At 36.5% G+C, this 16,649-nt stretch overlaps 1 non-coding gene across 1 annotated transcript; it reads right to left on the bottom strand.

The window, feature by feature from the left end:
• Positions 1-2,085: 2,085 nt before the first annotated feature.
• On the bottom strand, positions 2,086-2,193 carry LOC148548611 (small nucleolar RNA R71). The gene has a single exon (XR_015898933.1). It is a non-coding gene; the product is annotated as a small nucleolar RNA R71 (small nucleolar RNA).
• Positions 2,194-16,649: the final 14,456 nt, after the last annotated feature.

The raw sequence follows: 16,649 nt of genomic DNA, 5'->3' as shown, positions 1-16,649 counted from the left end.
TGTTTCTGGAGTTGAACGCCAGGTTGTAACCTGTTTCTGGTGTTCAACTCCAATTTATACAGATGCTGCATTCTGGAGTCAATTTCTTAAATAGTATTTTTCCTTTTTCGTTTTTCCCAACTAAATTTTTGAAAAATACAAAAAAAAAAATTAATAAAATCATAAAACCAAAAATATTTTGTGTTTCTTGTTTGAGTCTAGAGTCAACTTTTAAGTTTAGTGTCAATTGCATCTTTTTAATTTTCTAAAAATTATTTTCGAAAATTTCATGCATTGCATTCTTCATGATCTTCAAGTTGTTCTTGGCCAGTCTTCTTGTTTGATCTTCATATTTTCTTGTTTTGTGTCTTTTCTTGTTTTTCATATGCATTTTCAATTTGTTAATGTCTAAAGAATAAAAATTTTTAAGTTTGTTGTCTTGCATGTTTTCTTTTCTTGAAAATTTTTCAAAAATAAGTTCTTGGTGTTCATCTTGACATTCATAGTGTTTTTGCATGCATTTTTGGTTTTGATCTTAATTCTTCATGTTTTGTTTCATTCTTATTGTTTAATGAAAAAAAAAGAGAGAAAAACATCAAAAAGATATCTTTTCTTTTTTTCTCTTTCTTCATTGAAAAATTCAAAAAAAAAATATCTTTCCCTTTTTCACTCATAAAATTCGAAAATTTGAGTTGACTTTTTTCAAAAATTTTAAAATTTAGTTATTTCTAATGAGTCAAATCAAATTTTCAATTTAAAAATCTTATCTTTTTTAAATCTTTTTCAAAAATCAAATCTTTTTCATTTTTCTTATTTATTTTCAAAAATTATAAAAATATTTTTCAAAAATCTTTTTCTTAATTCTATCTCATAATTTTTGAAAATATTACTAACAATTAATGTGATTGATTCAAAAATATTAAGTTTGTTACTTGCCTAGAAAGAAAAGTTCAATCTTTAAACTCTAGAATCATATCTTTTTAGTTTCTTGTTAGTCAAGTAATCAACTTTAATTTTCAAAATCAAATCTTTTTAAATTTCTTTTTCAAATCTTTTTCAATCAATCTTATCATCTTTTTAAATTTCAATCACATCTTTTTCAAAATCAATTTCAAAATCTTTTCTAACTTCTTATCTTTTTCAAATTGATTTTCAAATCTTTTTCAATCAATCCTGTCTTTTTGTTTCAATCATATCTTTTTCAAAACCACCTAACTAACTCTTTCTCTAATTTTCGAAAATACTTCCCTTTTTTTCAAATTTCCTTTTTTTAATTAACTAATTATTTTAATTTTAATTTAATTTGATTTCAATTTCAATTTTCAACTTTAATTTTTAATTTTATTTTAATTAATTTTCGAAATTCCCTCTCTTTAATCTCCCTCTATTTTTTTTATTCATCTACTAACACCTCTTTTCATCTCATATCTCTGCTCCTATCCTCACCCTTGTGTTTGGATTATCCATTCTTCTTCACTCTTATTCCCTTTCTTCTTCTACTAACAACAAGGAACCTCTTTACTGTAACATAGAGGATTCCTCTTCTTTTCTTGTTCTTTTCTCTTTCATATGAGCAGGAACAAGGAAAAGGGCATTCTTGTTGAAGCTAATCCATAACCTAAAAGGTCTCTAAAGAGAAAACTAAGAGAAGCTAATATACAACAATCCAGAGACAACCTTACTGAAATTTTCGAACAAGAAAAGGAGATGGCAGACGCACCTAACAACAATAATGCAAGGAGGATGCTTGGTGACTTCACTGCACCTAATTCCAATTTACATGGAAGAAGCATCTCAATTCCTGCCATTGGAGCAAACAACTTTGAGCTTAAACCTCAATTAGTTTCTCTGATGCAACAAAACTGCAAGTTTCATGGACTTCCATCTGAAGATCCTTTTCAGTTCTTAAATGAATTCTTGCAGATCTGTGATACTGTTAAAACCAATGGGGTTGATTCCGAGGTCTACAGGCTTATGCTTTTCCCGTTTGCTGTAAGAGGCAGAGCTAGAGTATGGTTGGATTCTCAACCTAAAGATAGCCTGAACTCTTGGGATAAGCTGGTCACGGCTTTCTTAGCCAAGTTCTTTCCTCCTCAAAAGCTTAGTAAGCTTAGAGTGGATGTTAAAACCTTCAGACAAAAGGAAGGTGAATCCCTCTATGAAGCTTGGGAGAGATACAAGGAACTGACCAAAAGGTGTCCTTCTGACATGCTTTCAAAATGGACCATTCTGGATATATTCTATGATGGTCTGTCTGAACTATCCAAGATGTCATTGGACCATTCTGCAGGTGAATCCATTCACTTAAAGAAAATGCCTACAGAAGCTCAGGAACTCATTGACATGGTTGCAAATAACCAGTTCATGTACACTTCTGAGAGGAATCCTGTGAATAATGGGACGCCTATGAGGAAGGGAGTTCTTGAAATTGATACTCTAAATGCCATATTGGCTCAGAACAAAATATTGACTCAGCAAGTCAATATGATTTCTCAGAGTTTGAATGGATTGAAGGAATCATCCAACAGTACTAAAGAGGCATCTTCTGAAGAAGAAGCTTATGATCCTGAGAACCCTGCAATAGCAGAGGTGAATTACATGGGTGAACCCTATGGAAACACCTATAATCCCTCATGGAGAAATCATCCAAATTTCTCATGGAAGGATCAACAAAAGCCTCAACAAGGCTTTAACAATGGTGGAAGAAACAGGTTTAGCAATAGCAAGCCTTTTCCATCATCCACTCAGCAAAAGACAGAGAGTTCTGAGCAGACCCCATCTAGCTTGGCAAACATAGTCTCTGATCTATCTAAGGACACTGTGAGTTTCATGAATGAAACAACGTCCTCCATTAGAAATTTGGAAGCACAAGTGGGCCAGCTGAGTAAAGGAATCACTGAAACCCCTCCTAGTATTCTCCCAAGCAATACAGAAGAAAATACAAAAGGAGAGTGCAAGGCCATTGAAATGATCATCATGGCCGAACCTACAAGGGAGGGAGAGGACGTGAATCCCAGTGAGGAAGACCTCCTGGGACGTCCAGTGATCAATAAGGAGTTTCCCTCTGAGGAACCAAAGGAATCTGAGGCTCATCTAGAGACCATAGAGATTCCATTGAACCTCCTTATGCCATTCATGAGCTCTGATGACTATTCCTCTTCTGAAGAGAATGAGGATGTTACTGAAGAGCAAGTTGCCAAGTACCATGGTGCAATCATGAAGCTGAATGCCAAATTATTTGGTAATGAGACTTGAGAAGATGAACCTCCCTTGCTCACCAATGAACTGAGTGATCTGGATCAACTGAGATTGCCTCAGAAGAAACAGGATCCTGGAAAGTTCTTAATACCTTGTACCATAGGCTCCATGACCTTTGAGAAGGCTCTATGTGGCCTTGGGTCAGGGATAAACCTCATGCCCCTCTCCGTAATGGAGAAACTGGGAATCTTTGAGGTGCAAGCTGCCAGAATCTCATTAGAGATGGCAGACAACTCAAGAAAACAGGCTTATGGACTAGTAGAGGGCGTGTTAGTAAAGGTTGAAGGCCTTTACATCCCTACTGATTTCATAATCCTCGACACTGAGAAGGATGAGGATGAATCCATCATCCTTGGAAGACCCTTCCTAGCCACAGTAAGAGCTATGATTGATGTAGACAGAGGAGAATTGATCCTTCAACTAAATGAGGTTAACCTTGTGTTTAAAACTCAAGGATCTCCTTCTGTAACCATGGAGAGGAAGCATGAAAATCTTCTCTCACTACAGAGTCAACCAAAGCCCCCACAGTCAAACTCTAAGTTTGTTGGGAGGCCACAACCAAGCTCTAAGTTTGGTGTTGAACCCCACAACCAAACTCTAAGTTTGGTGTTGGGAGATCCCAACCTTGCTCTGATTATTTGTGAGGCTCCATGAGAGCTCACTGTCAAGCTATTGACATTAAAGAAGCGCTTGTTGGGAGGCAACCCAATGTTATTTAAGCATTTTTATTTTATTTTTTCTTTGCTATTTCATGTTTTATTAGGTTGATGATCATGTGGAGTCACAAAAACTACCGAAAAATCAAAAACAGAATGAAAAACAGCATTGAAAATAGAACACCCTGGAGGAAGGGCTTACTGGCGTTTAACGCCAGAATAGAGCACGAAACTGGCGTTAAACACCAGAAACAAGCAGCAGTCTGGCGTTTAAACGACAGGATTGCACCTAGAGGAAAGCTGGCGTTAAACGCCAGACACAAGCATCAGACTGGCGTTTAACTTCAGAAACATGCACCATACTTGCGTTCAACGCCAGAAACATGCTGCAGACTGGCATTGAACGCCCAAAACAAGCATGGAAGTGGCGTTTAATGCCAGAAACATGCTGCAATCTGGCGTTAAACGCCAGGATTGCATATATAGGGCGTTTTACACGCCTCAAAGATGAAGGGATGAGAAATCCTCAAACACCTCTGGATCTGTGGACCCCACAGAATCCCCACTTACCTTTCTTCTCTCCTCTTTACACCTTTTCATATCACTCTTCCCCAAATACCCCTCACCAATCAACTCAATCACTCTTTCCAATCACATCTTCACCACTCACATCCATCCTCTCTTCCCCAAAAACCCAACCTACCTTTAAATTCAAAATAATTTCCCTCCCAAACCCAACCCTAAATGGCCGAACCCTAACCCCTCCCTACTCCTATATAAACCCCTCATTCCCTCTTCATTTTCGCACAACACAACCTTCTCTTCACCCCTTGGCCGAAACCAACTCTCTCTCCCTCTCCTCCATTCCTCTTCTTCTTCTACTTCTTTCTCTCATCTTTTGCTCGGGGACGAGCAAACATTTTAAGTTTGGTGTGGTAAAAAGCATTGCTTTTTGTTTTTTCATAACCATTCATGGCACCAAAGACTAGAGAAACCTCTAGAAAGAGGAAAGGGAAGGCAATTGCTTCCACCTCTGAGTCATGGGAGATGGAGAGATTCATCTCTAAGGTCCATCAAGACCACTTCTATGAAGTTGTGGCCAAGAAGAAAGTGATCCCTGAGGTTCCTTTCAAACTCAAAAAGAATGAGTATCCGGTGATTCGACTTGAGATCCAAAGAAGAGGTTGGAAAGTCCTCACCAACCCCATTCAACAAGTCGGGATCTTAATGGTTCAAGAGTTCTATGCAAACGCATGGGTCACTAGAAACCATGATCAAAGTGTGAACCCGAACCCAAAGAATTGGCTCACCATGGTTCAGGGGAAATACTGAGATTTCAGTCCGGAAAATGTAAGGTTGGCGTTCAACCTACCAATGATAGAGGAGAACGCACGCCCCTACACTAGAAGAGTCAACTTTGATCAAAGGTTGGACCAAGTCCTCATGGACATATGTGTGGAAGGAGCTCAATGGAAAATTGACTCAAAAGGTAAGCCGGTTCGACTAAGAAGGCTTGACCTCAAACCAGTAGCTAGAGGATGGTTGGAGTTCATTCAATGCTCAATCATTTCTACTAGCAACCAGTCTGAAGTTACTATAGACCGGGCCATCATGATCCATAGCATCATGATTGGGGAGGAAGTGGAAGTTCATGAGATTATACCTCAAGAACTCTACAAGGTGGCTGACAAGTCATCCAACTTGGCAAGGTTAACCTTTTCTCACCTCATTTGCCACCTCTGTAATTCGGCTGGGGTCGACATAGAGGAAGACATCCTCATTGAAGAGGACAAGCCCATCACTAAGAAAAGGATGGAGCAAACAAGAGAGCATGGACCTCAACATGAGCATGAGGAGATTCCTCACCATGAAATCCCTGAGATGCCTCAAGGGATGCACTTTCCTCCACAAAACTATTGGGAACAAATCAACACTTCCCTAGGTGAATTAAGTTCCAACATGGGAGAACTAAGGATGGAGCACCAAGGGCATTCCATCATCCTCCATGAAATTAGAGAAGATCAAAGAGCTATGAGGGAGGAACAACAAAGACAAGGAAGAGATATAGAGGAGCTCAAAAGCACCATTGGTTCTTCAAGAAGAGGAAGACGCCACCCTCACTAAGGTGAACTCATTCCTTAATCTTCTTGTCTATTTATTTTACTGTTTTTCGTTTATTATGCTTTATGTTTATGTCTTCATGATCATTAGTATTTAAATGTTTATGCCTTAAAGTTATGAATGTCCTATGAATCCATCACCTCTCTTAAATGAAAAATGTTTTAATTACAAAAGAACAAGAAGTACATGGTTCCGAATTCATCCTTGAAACTAGTTTAATTATCTTGATGTGGTGACAATACTTTTTGTTTTCTGAATGAATGCTTGAACAGTGCATATGTCTTTTGAAGTTGTTGTTTAAGAATGTTAAATATGTTGGCTCTTGAAAGAAGGATGATAAAGAGAAATGTTATTTGATAATCTGAAAAATAAAAAAAATTGATTCTTGAAGCAAGAAAAAGCAGTGAATACAGAAAGCTTGCGAAAAAAATACAAAAAAATACAAAAACAAAAATAGAAAGAAAAAGAAAAAGCAAGCAGAAAAAGCCAAAAGCTCTTAAAACCAAAAGGCAAGAGCAAAAAGCCAATAGCCCTTAAAACAAAAAGGCAAGGGTAATAAAAAGGATCCCAAGGCTTTGAGCATCAGTGGATAGGAGGGCATAAAGGAATAAAATCCTGGCCTAAGCGGCTAAACCAAGTTGTCCCTAACCATGTGCTTGTGGCGTGAAGGTGTCAAGTGAAAACTTGAGACTGAGCAGTTAAAGTCAAGGTCCAAAGCAAAAGAAGAGTGTGCTTAAGAACCCTGGACACCTCTAATCGGGGACTTTAGCAAAGCTGAGTCACAATCTGAAAAGGTTCACCCAATTATGTGTTTGTGACATTTATGTATCCGGTGGTAATACTGGAAAACAAAGTGCTTAGGGCCACGGCCAAGACTCATAAAGTAGCTGTGTTCAAGAATCAACATACTGAACTAGGAGAATCAATAACACTATCTGAACTCTGGGTTCCTATAGATGCCAATCATTCTGAACTTCAATGGATAGAGTGAGATGCCAAAACTATTAAAGAGGCAAAAAAGCTACAAGTCCCGCTCATCTGATTGGAGCTAAGTTTCATTGATATTTTGGAATTTATAGTATATTCTCTTCTTTTTATCCTATTTGATTTTCAGTTGCTTGGGGACAAGCAATAATTTAAGTTTGGTGTTGTGATGAGAAGATAATTTATACGCTTTTTGGTATTTTTTTTACATAGTTTTCAGTATGATTTGGTTAGTTTTTAGTATATTTTTATTAGTTTTTAATTAAAATTCACATTTCTGGACTTTACTATGAGTTTTTGTGTTTTTCTGTGATTTCAGATAATTTCTGGCTGAAATTGAGGGACTTGAGGAAAAATCAGATTCAGAGGTTGAAGAAGGACTGCAGATGCTGTTGGATTCTGACTCCCTGCACTCAAAGTGGATTTTCTGAAGCTACCAAACTCTAAATGGCGCGTTCCCAATTGCGTTGGAAAGTAGACATCCAGGGCTTTCCAGAAATATATAATAGTCTATACTTTGAATAAGGATTGACGACGTAAACTGGCATTCAACGCCAGTTCCATGTTGCATTCTGGAGTCAAACGCCAGAAACAGGTTGCAAAGTGGAGTTCAACGCCAGAAACAGGCTACAAACTGGTGTTCAACTCAAAAGAAGCCTCTACACGTGTAAAGTTCAATGCTCAGCCCAAGCACACACCAAGTGGGCCCCGGTAGTGGATTTCTGCATCATTTACTTATTTCTATAAACCCTAGTAACTAGTTTAGTATAAATAGGACTTGTTACTATTGTATTTACATCTTTTGGACGTTTAGTTCGTAGATCATGGGAGCTGGCCATTCCGCCATGCCTGAATCTTTCACTTATGTATTTTTTAATAGCAGAATTTCTACACACCATAGATTAAGGTGTGGAGCTCTGCTGTTCCTCAAAGATTAATGCAAAGTACTACTATTTTTCTATTCAATTCAACTTATTCTGCTTCTAAGATATTCATTCGTACTTCAATATGATGGATGTGATGATCCTGACAGTCATCATTATTCTCAACTTATGAACGCGTGCCTGACAACCACTTCCGTTCTACCTTAGATTGAATGGATATCTCTTGTATATCTAATATAGGGGACCGAGTCTGAGCTATTAGAGTCTTCGTGGTATAAGTTAGAACCCATAGATGGCCTTCTTAAGATTCGGAAAGTCTAAACCTTGTCTGTGGTATTCCGAGTAGGATCTGGGAAGGAATGGCTGTGACAAGCTTCAAACTCGCGAGTGCTGGGCGTAGTGACAGACGCAAAAGGATAGTAAATCCTATTCAAGTATGATCGAGAACCGACAGATGATTAGCCATGCAGTGACAGCGCATTGGACTATTTTCACAGGAGGATGGGATGTAGCCATTGACAACGGTGATGCCCTACATAAATCTTGCCATGGAAAGGAGTAGGATTGATTGGATGAAGACAGCAAGAAAGCAGAGATCAGAGGAACGAAAGCATCTCTATACGCTTATCTGAAATTCTCACCAATGAATTACATAAGTATCTCTATCCTAGTTATATTCTATTTGTCTTTTATTTATCACTTTATAAAACTATTTGAATTCGCCTGACTGAGATTTACAAGGTGACCATAGCTTGCTTCAAGCCGACAATCTCCGTGGGATCGACCCTTACTCACGTAAGGTTTATTACTTGGACGACCCAGTGCACTTGCTGGTTAGTTGTACGAAGTTGTGAAACAGATATAAGATCATGAACGTGCGTATTGAGTTTTTTGCGTCGTTACCAAGGAATGGAATAATCACGATTTCGCACACCAAGTTTTTGGCGTCGTTGCCGGGGATTGTTCGAGTTTGGACAACTGACGGTTTATTTTTTTGCTTAGATTAGGAAAAATTTATCTTTTTAGTTTAGAGTCACTAAAATTGCGTCTTCTATTATTGTTTTTGGTTGAAAATTTCTTTTTAATCCTTATTTTCTCTTTTTAAATTTTTTGAAAATTTTTATAAACTAATAATTGAGTTTTTCTGTTTGAGTTTAGTTTCTTATTTTAAGTTTGGTGTCAATTGCATGTTTTTATTTTCTTTTAAATTTTTGAATTTGTGTTCATTGTTCTTTCTTAATCTTCAAGTTATTCTTGATATTTTTCTTGTTTGATTTTTAGTTTTTCCTGTTCTGTGTATTTTCTTGTTTTTCTTGTGTTTTTTTTTTTCAAAATATAAGTTTTCAAAAAAATTTTGTTTATTAAATACCTTGTTAAAACACGTTAAATTTATAGCTCAATTGGCTAGAGCGTTGTGCTTATATTCTTGGTAATTGGCTATCTCCCTTTTAAAATCTCTTTTTCAAAAATAATTTTTCTTTGATTAAATCGTGTGCTAAACTTTAAGTTTGGTGTTTTCTTGTTAATTTTTCTTTGGTTTTCGAAAATTTTATTTTGGTTTTCTAAAAATTTTAAGTTTGATGTTCTTTCTTCATGTTCTTGTTGTTATTGTGAGTCTTCAAAGTGTTCTTGAGTCTTCCTTGTGTTTTGATCTTAAAATTTTTAAGTTTGGTGTTCCTTGGTGTTTTCCCTCCAAACTTTTCAAAAATAAGGAGCATTAGATCTAAAAATTTTAAGTTGTGTGTCTTTTGTGTGTTTTTCTTTTTCATCATAAAATTTAAAAATAAAAAAAAATATCTTCTCTAACTATTTTTGAGCAAATATTTCGAAATTTTTTCAAAAAAATTCAGATTTTTATTTTAAAATTTTCAAAATTCAAATTTTTTTCAAAAAAAATCATATCTTTTTCAAAATTTTATCTTATCTTATTTCAAATTTCAAATTTCAAGTTTCAAAATTTGAAAATTCAAATTTCAAAATTTAAAACTTAAAATCTAATTTTCAAATTTAAAAATCAAATCTTTTCAAAATTTAAATCTTTTTCAAATCCTTATCTTATATTGTTGACTTTTTCGAAAATTCAAAATTCAATTTTCAAATTTAAAATTTAATTTTCAAAACTTTTTAATTTAAATTCCTTATCTTCTCTTACCTAGCTTATCTTATCTTTTCTAATCTCAAATCTTAAAATTAAATCTTTTTCATATCTTTTCTTTTTTATTTATTTTATTTTATTTTATTTTCTTACAAGTATCTTTAGTTTTAAGACATATCTTTTTCAAAACTTCCTAACCAATTTCTCTCTCTTCATTTTTTTCGAAAATCCTCACACCCATCTTTTTCAAATCTTTTTAATTAATTAATTTAGTTTTCAATTTTCTTTTATTTCTTTTTCTTCTAATTTTCGAAAATATAGTCAATTTTTCATTTATTTTATTTTATTTTAATTTCGGTTTTCAAAAAAAAAATTTATTTGCAAACTGCATCATCTCCCTTTCTCCATCATGCACCTATGTGGAAATGAACAGTCCAGAAGGACTCTGGGGTCATATACTAACCCCACTACTGCTGCATATGGGAGTAGTATCTGTGTACCCTCTATCAAAGCAAGCAGTTTTGAGCTAAATCCTCAGCTCATTGTCATGGTGCAGCAAACTGTCAGTATTCTGGTCTTCCACAGGAAGAACCTACTGAGTTTCTGGCATAATTCTTGCAAATTGCTGATACAGTACGTGACAAGGAGGTAGATCAGGATGTATACAGGCTGTTACTGTTTCTGTTTGCTGTAAAAGATCAAGCTAAAAGGTGGTTAAATAACCAACCCACAGCAAGCATAAGGACATGGAAACAATTATCAGACAAATTTCTGAATCAATATTTCCCTCCAAAAAGAATGACACAGCTAAGGCTGGATATCCAAGGCTTTAAGCAAGAGGATGATGAATCCCTTTATAATGCCTGGGAGAGGTACAGAGGGATGTTAAGAAAATGTCCCTCTAAAATGTTTTCAGAGTGGGTGCAGTTAGACATCTTCTACTATGGGCTTACAGAAGGAGCTCAGATGTCCCTAGACCACTCAGCTGGTGGATCTATACACATGAGGAAAACTATTGAAGAGGCTCAAGAGCTTATTGATATAGTTGCTAGAAATCAGCATCTGTACATAAGTGGTGGGTCCTCCATAAAAGAAGAAACCAAGGCAGTGCCTACTGAGCTTGGTCCTCCAGAACAAGTTGCTGACCTCAATCAACAATTGTGTTTTCTAACAAAATAGCTAGTAGAATTTAAGGAGATGCTACAAGACACTAAAAATGCTAATAAAAATATGGAGGCACAATTGAATCAGACAAAACAACAGTTATCAAAACAGATAATAGAAGAGTGCCAGGCAGTTCAATTACGAAGTGGAAAAATATTAAATACCCCACTCCAGAGCAGCAGAAAGCCAAGGAAAGAACAAATGATAGAGGATGACCAAAATCTCATCCAAAATCCCTCTGAGGATAGTAAGAGCCCAGAGAGGAACAATTCTGGCGTTCAAACGCCAGAAACATGTAAGAAACTGGCGTCCAACGCCAATCAAGCTTCTAACCCTGGCATCCAAACGCCAGTGAGGGATCAGACACACACAAGTGCTGATAGCAACCCCTCTAAAAAGGCTTCTCTAACCACCTCTATAGAAAATAAACCTGCAGCAACTAAGGTTGAGGAATACAAAGCCAAGATACCTTATCCTCAAAAACTCTGCCAGGAGGAGCAGGATAAGCAATTTGCCCGCTTTGCAGACTATATCAGGACTCTTGAAATAAAGATTCCGTTTGCAGAGGCACTTGAGCAAATACCCTCTTATGCGAAGTTCATGAAAGATATCTTGAGTCATAAGAAGGATTGGAGAGAAACTGAAAGAGTTCTCCTCACTGAAGAAATGCAGTGCAGTCATTCTGAAAAGCTTCCCAGAAAAGCTTAAAGATCCCGGGAGCTTTATGATAAAATGCATATTAGAGGGTAATTACACCAAGACAGCTTTATGTGATCTTGGGGCAAGCATCAAACTAATCCCTGCATCCACTATCAGAAAGCTTGGCTTTACTGAAGAGGTCAAACCAACCCGGATCTGTCTTCAACTTGCAGATGGCTCCATTAAATACCCATCAGGCATAATTGAGGACATGATTGTCAAGGTTGGGCCATTTGCCTTCCCTACTGACTTTGTAGTGCTGGAAATGGAGGAGCACAAGAGTGCAACTCTCATTCTAGGAAGACCATTCCTAGCAACTGAACAAAGCCTCATTGACGTCCAAAAAGGGGAGATAACCCTGAGAGTCAATAAGGATGAGTTTAAGTTGAATGTTGTCAAAGCTATGCAACATCCAAACACATCAGACGACTGCCTGAGCGTTGATATTATTGACTCCCTGGTGGAAGAGGTCAATATAACTGAGAGTCTCGAATCAGAGCTAGAGGACATTTTTAAAGATGTTCAGCCTGATCTGGAGGAACCAGAGGAAATAAAAGAACCTCTGAAAACTCCTCAGAAAGAGGAGAAACCTCCTAAACCCGAGCTCAAACCACTACAACCATCCCTGAAATATGCATTTCTGGGAGAAGGTGACACTTTTTCTGTAATCATAAGCTCTGCTTTAGAGCCACAAGAAGAGAAAGAACTAATTCAGGTGCTAAGGACACACAAGACAGCTCTTGGGTGGTCCATAAGTGATCTTAAGGGCATTAGCCCAGCCAGATGCATGCACAAGATCCTATTGGAGGATGATCCTAAGCCAGTGGTTCAACCACAGAGGCAGCTAAATAACGCCATGAAGGAGGTGGTGCAGAAAGAGGTCACTATGTTACTAGAGGCTGGGATTATTTATCCTATTTCTGATAGCCCCTGGGTGAGTCCTGTCCATCTTGTCCCTAAGAAGGGAGGTATGACAGTGGTTCATAATGAAAAAAATAAACTGGTTCCTACAAGAACAGTTATAGGGTGGCGTATGTGTATTGACTACAGAAGGCTCAATACAGCCACCAGGAAGGATCACTTCCCTTTACCATTCATAGACCAGATGCTAGAAAGACTAGCAGGTCATGAATACTACTGCTTTTTGGATGGCTATTCAGGTTACAACCAAATTGCAGTAGATCCTCAGGACCAAGAGAAAACAATATTCATATGTCCATCTGGAGTATTTGCATACAGAAGAATGCCTTTTGGTCTGTGAAATGCACCTGCAACCTTTCAGAGGTGCATGCCCTCTATCTTCTCTGATATGGTAGAAAAATTTCTGGAAGTCTTCATGGATGACTTCTCAGTATTTGGAGACTCATTTAGCTCCTGTCTTAACCATCTAGCACTTATTCTGAAAAGATGCCAAGAGACTAACCTGGTTCTAAATTGGGAAAAATGTCACTTTATGGTGACTGAAGGAATTGTCCTTGGGCATAAAATTTCGAACAAGGGAATAGAGGTGGATCAAGCTAAGGTAGAGGTAATTGAAAAATTACCACCACCCACCAATGTTAAGGCAATCAGAAGCTTTCTAGGGCATGCAGGATTCTATAGGAGGTTTATAAAGGATTTTTCAAAAATCGCAAAACCTCTGAGCAATCTGCTAGCTGCTGACACGCTATTTGTGTTTGACACAGAGTGTCTTCAGGCGTTTGAAACCCTGAAAGCTAAGCTGGTCACAGCACCAGTTATTTCTGCACCAGATTGGACATTACCTTTGAAACTAATGTGTGATGCCAGTGACTATGCCATTGGTGCAGTATTGGGACAGAGGCACAACAAGCTTCTGCATGTCATTCATTATGCTAGCCGTGTTTTAAATGATGCCCAGAAAAATTACACAACCACAGAAAAAGAGCTGCTTACAGTGGTTTACGCTATTGACAAGTTTAGATCATACTTAGTAGGATCAAAAGTGATTGTGTACACTGACCATGCCGCTCTTAAATATCTACTCACAAAGTAGGATTCAAAGCCCAGGCTCGTAAGATGGGTGTTGCTTCTGCAAGAGTTTGTATAGAAATAATGGAATGACACTCAATACGCACGTTCATAATCTTAATTATTTGTCACAACTTCGCACAACTAACCAGCAAGTGCACTGGGTCGTCCAAGTAATAAACCTTGCATGAGTAAGGGTCGATCCCACGGAGATTGTCGGCTTGAAGCAAGCTATGGTCACCTTGTAAATCTCAGTCAGGCGGATTCAATTGATTATGGAGATTTAGTAATTAAAAGATAAATAAAATATAAAATAAAGATAGTGATACTTATGTAATTCATTGGTGAGAATTTCAGATAAGCGTATAGAGATGCGTTCGTTCCTCCTGAACGTCTGCTTTCCTATTCTCTTCATCCAATCATTCATATTTCTTTCTATGGCAAGCTGTATATTAGGCATCACCGTTGTCACTACATGGCTAATCATCTGTCGGTTCTCGATCATACTGGAATAGGATCCATTGATCCTTTTGCGTCTGTCACTACGCCCAGCACTCGCGAGTTTGAAGCTCGTCGCAGCCATCCCTTCCCAGATCCTACTCGGAATACCACAGACAAGGTTTAGACTTTTCGGATCTCAAGAATGGCCATCCATGGATTCTAACTTATACCACGAAGACTCTGATTAAGGAATCCCAGAGATATTCATTCAATCTAAGGTAGAACGGAAGTGGTTGTCAGGCACGCGTTCATAGTTGGGAATGATGATGACTGTCACGATCATCACATTCATATTGCGGTGCAAATGAATATCTTAGAATCGGAATAAGCTTGAATTGAATAGAAAAACAATAGTACTTTGTATTAATTCATGAGGAACAGCAGAGCTCCACACCTTAATCTATGGTGTGTAGAAATTCTACCGTTGAAAATACATAAGTGATGAAGGTTCAGGCATGGCCAAATGGCCAGCCCCCAAACATGATCTAAAGATGAAACTGAAGATCTAAATACAATAGTAAAAAGTCCTATTTATGCTAAACTAGTTACTAGGGTTTACAGAAATGAGTAAATGATGCAGAAATCTACTTTTGGGACCCACTTGGTATGTGCTTGGGCTGAGCATTGAGCTTTACACGTGTAGAGGCTTCTCTTGGAGTTGAACGCTAGTTTGTAACCTGTTTCTGGTGTTTAACTCCACTTTGCAACCTGTTTCTGGCGTTTAACTCCAGAATGCAGCATGGAACTAGCGTTGAACGCCAGTTTGCGTCGTCAAAACTCGAGAAAAGTATAGACTATTATATATTTCTGGAAAGCCCTGGATGTCTACTTTCCAATGCGATTTAGAGCACGCCATTTGGAGTTCTATAGCTCCAGAAAATCCACTTTGAGTGCAGGGAGGTCAGAATCCAGCAGCATCTGCAGTCCTTCTTCAACCTCTGAATCTGATTTTTGCTCAAGTCCCTCAATTTCAGCCAGAAAATATCTGAAATCACAGAAAAACACACAAACTCATAGTAAAGTCCAGAAATGTGAATTTTATTGCATTGTTATTATTTTCGGCCATGTCTCCTTTTTTTTCAAAAATTTCTGTCAGATTTTCTCTAGAGAGTTGTGCTTTTGCTTCCCTTAGCTTCCTCTTCAGAGTCCTTTCAAGTTCAGGATCAGCTTCAAAAAGAATGTTCTTATCCTTGTTCCTGCTCATATGAAAAGAAGAAAACAGAAAGGAAAATATGGAATCCTCTATGTCACAGTATAGAGATTCCTTTATGTGAGTAGAAGAAGAAAAGAATAGAAGAATAGAAATTCGAACACCAAGGGGAAGACAGGGTTTGAATTTCGAGATGAAGAGAAGTGTTAGTAAATAAATAAAATAATTAGAAAGAAATGAGGGGGAGAGAATTTCGAAAATTATATAAATTAAAATGAAAGTATTTTTGTTTTTAATTTAAAATCAAAGTTAGAATTCAAAAATTAGAAAGAAAAATGAAATTAATTTAAATTGAAATTTAAAACAATTAGTTAATTAAAATTGAATTTTGAAAAAAGAGGGATGTGATTTTCGAAAATTAGAGATAGAATTAGTTAGGTAGTTTTGATAAAAGATAAGAATCAAACAAAAAGATAGGATTAGTTTGAAAAAGATTTGAAAATCAATTTTTGAAAAGATATGAGGTTAGAAAAGAAGTTAGAAAAGATTTTGAAATTGATTTTGAAAAAGATGTGATTGAAACTTATTTTGAAAAAGATTTGAAAAAGAAATTTAAAAAGATTTGATTTTGAAATTAAAGTTGATTACTTGACTAACAAGAAACTAAAAGATATGATTTAAAATTTTAAAGATTGTACCTTTCTTACTAGGCAAGTAACAAACTTAAAATTTTAGAATCAATCACATTAAATGCTAATAAGATTTTCGAAAATTATGAAATAAAAATAAGAAAAAGATTTTGAAAATCAATTTGAAATTTTCAAAAATCATAAAAGAAAATGAAAAAGATTTGATTTTTGAAAAAGAATTGAAAAAGATAGGATTTTTAAATTGAAAATTTGACTTGACTCATAAGAAACAACTAAATTTTAAAAATTTTTGAAAAAGTCAACTCAAATTTTCGAATTTGATGAGAAGAAAAAGGGAAAGATATTTTTTTTATTTTTGAATTTTTAATGATGAAAGAGAAAAACATCAAAAAGACTCAAAACATGAAAGTTATGAATCAAAACAAGAAAAATATGCAAGAACACTTTGAATGCAAAGATGAACACCAAGAACACTTTGAAGATCATGATGAACATCAAGAACTTTTTTTTGAAAATTTT

This window comes from Arachis ipaensis, chromosome B8, assembly GCF_059453495.1.
Source record: "Arachis ipaensis isolate K30076 ecotype BB chromosome B8, ASM5945349v1, whole genome shotgun sequence".
Classification (NCBI taxonomy): Eukaryota; Viridiplantae; Streptophyta; class Magnoliopsida; order Fabales; family Fabaceae; genus Arachis; species Arachis ipaensis.
The sequence above is the reverse complement of the archived record's forward strand: the minus strand, read 5'-3'. Positions and strand labels throughout refer to the sequence as shown.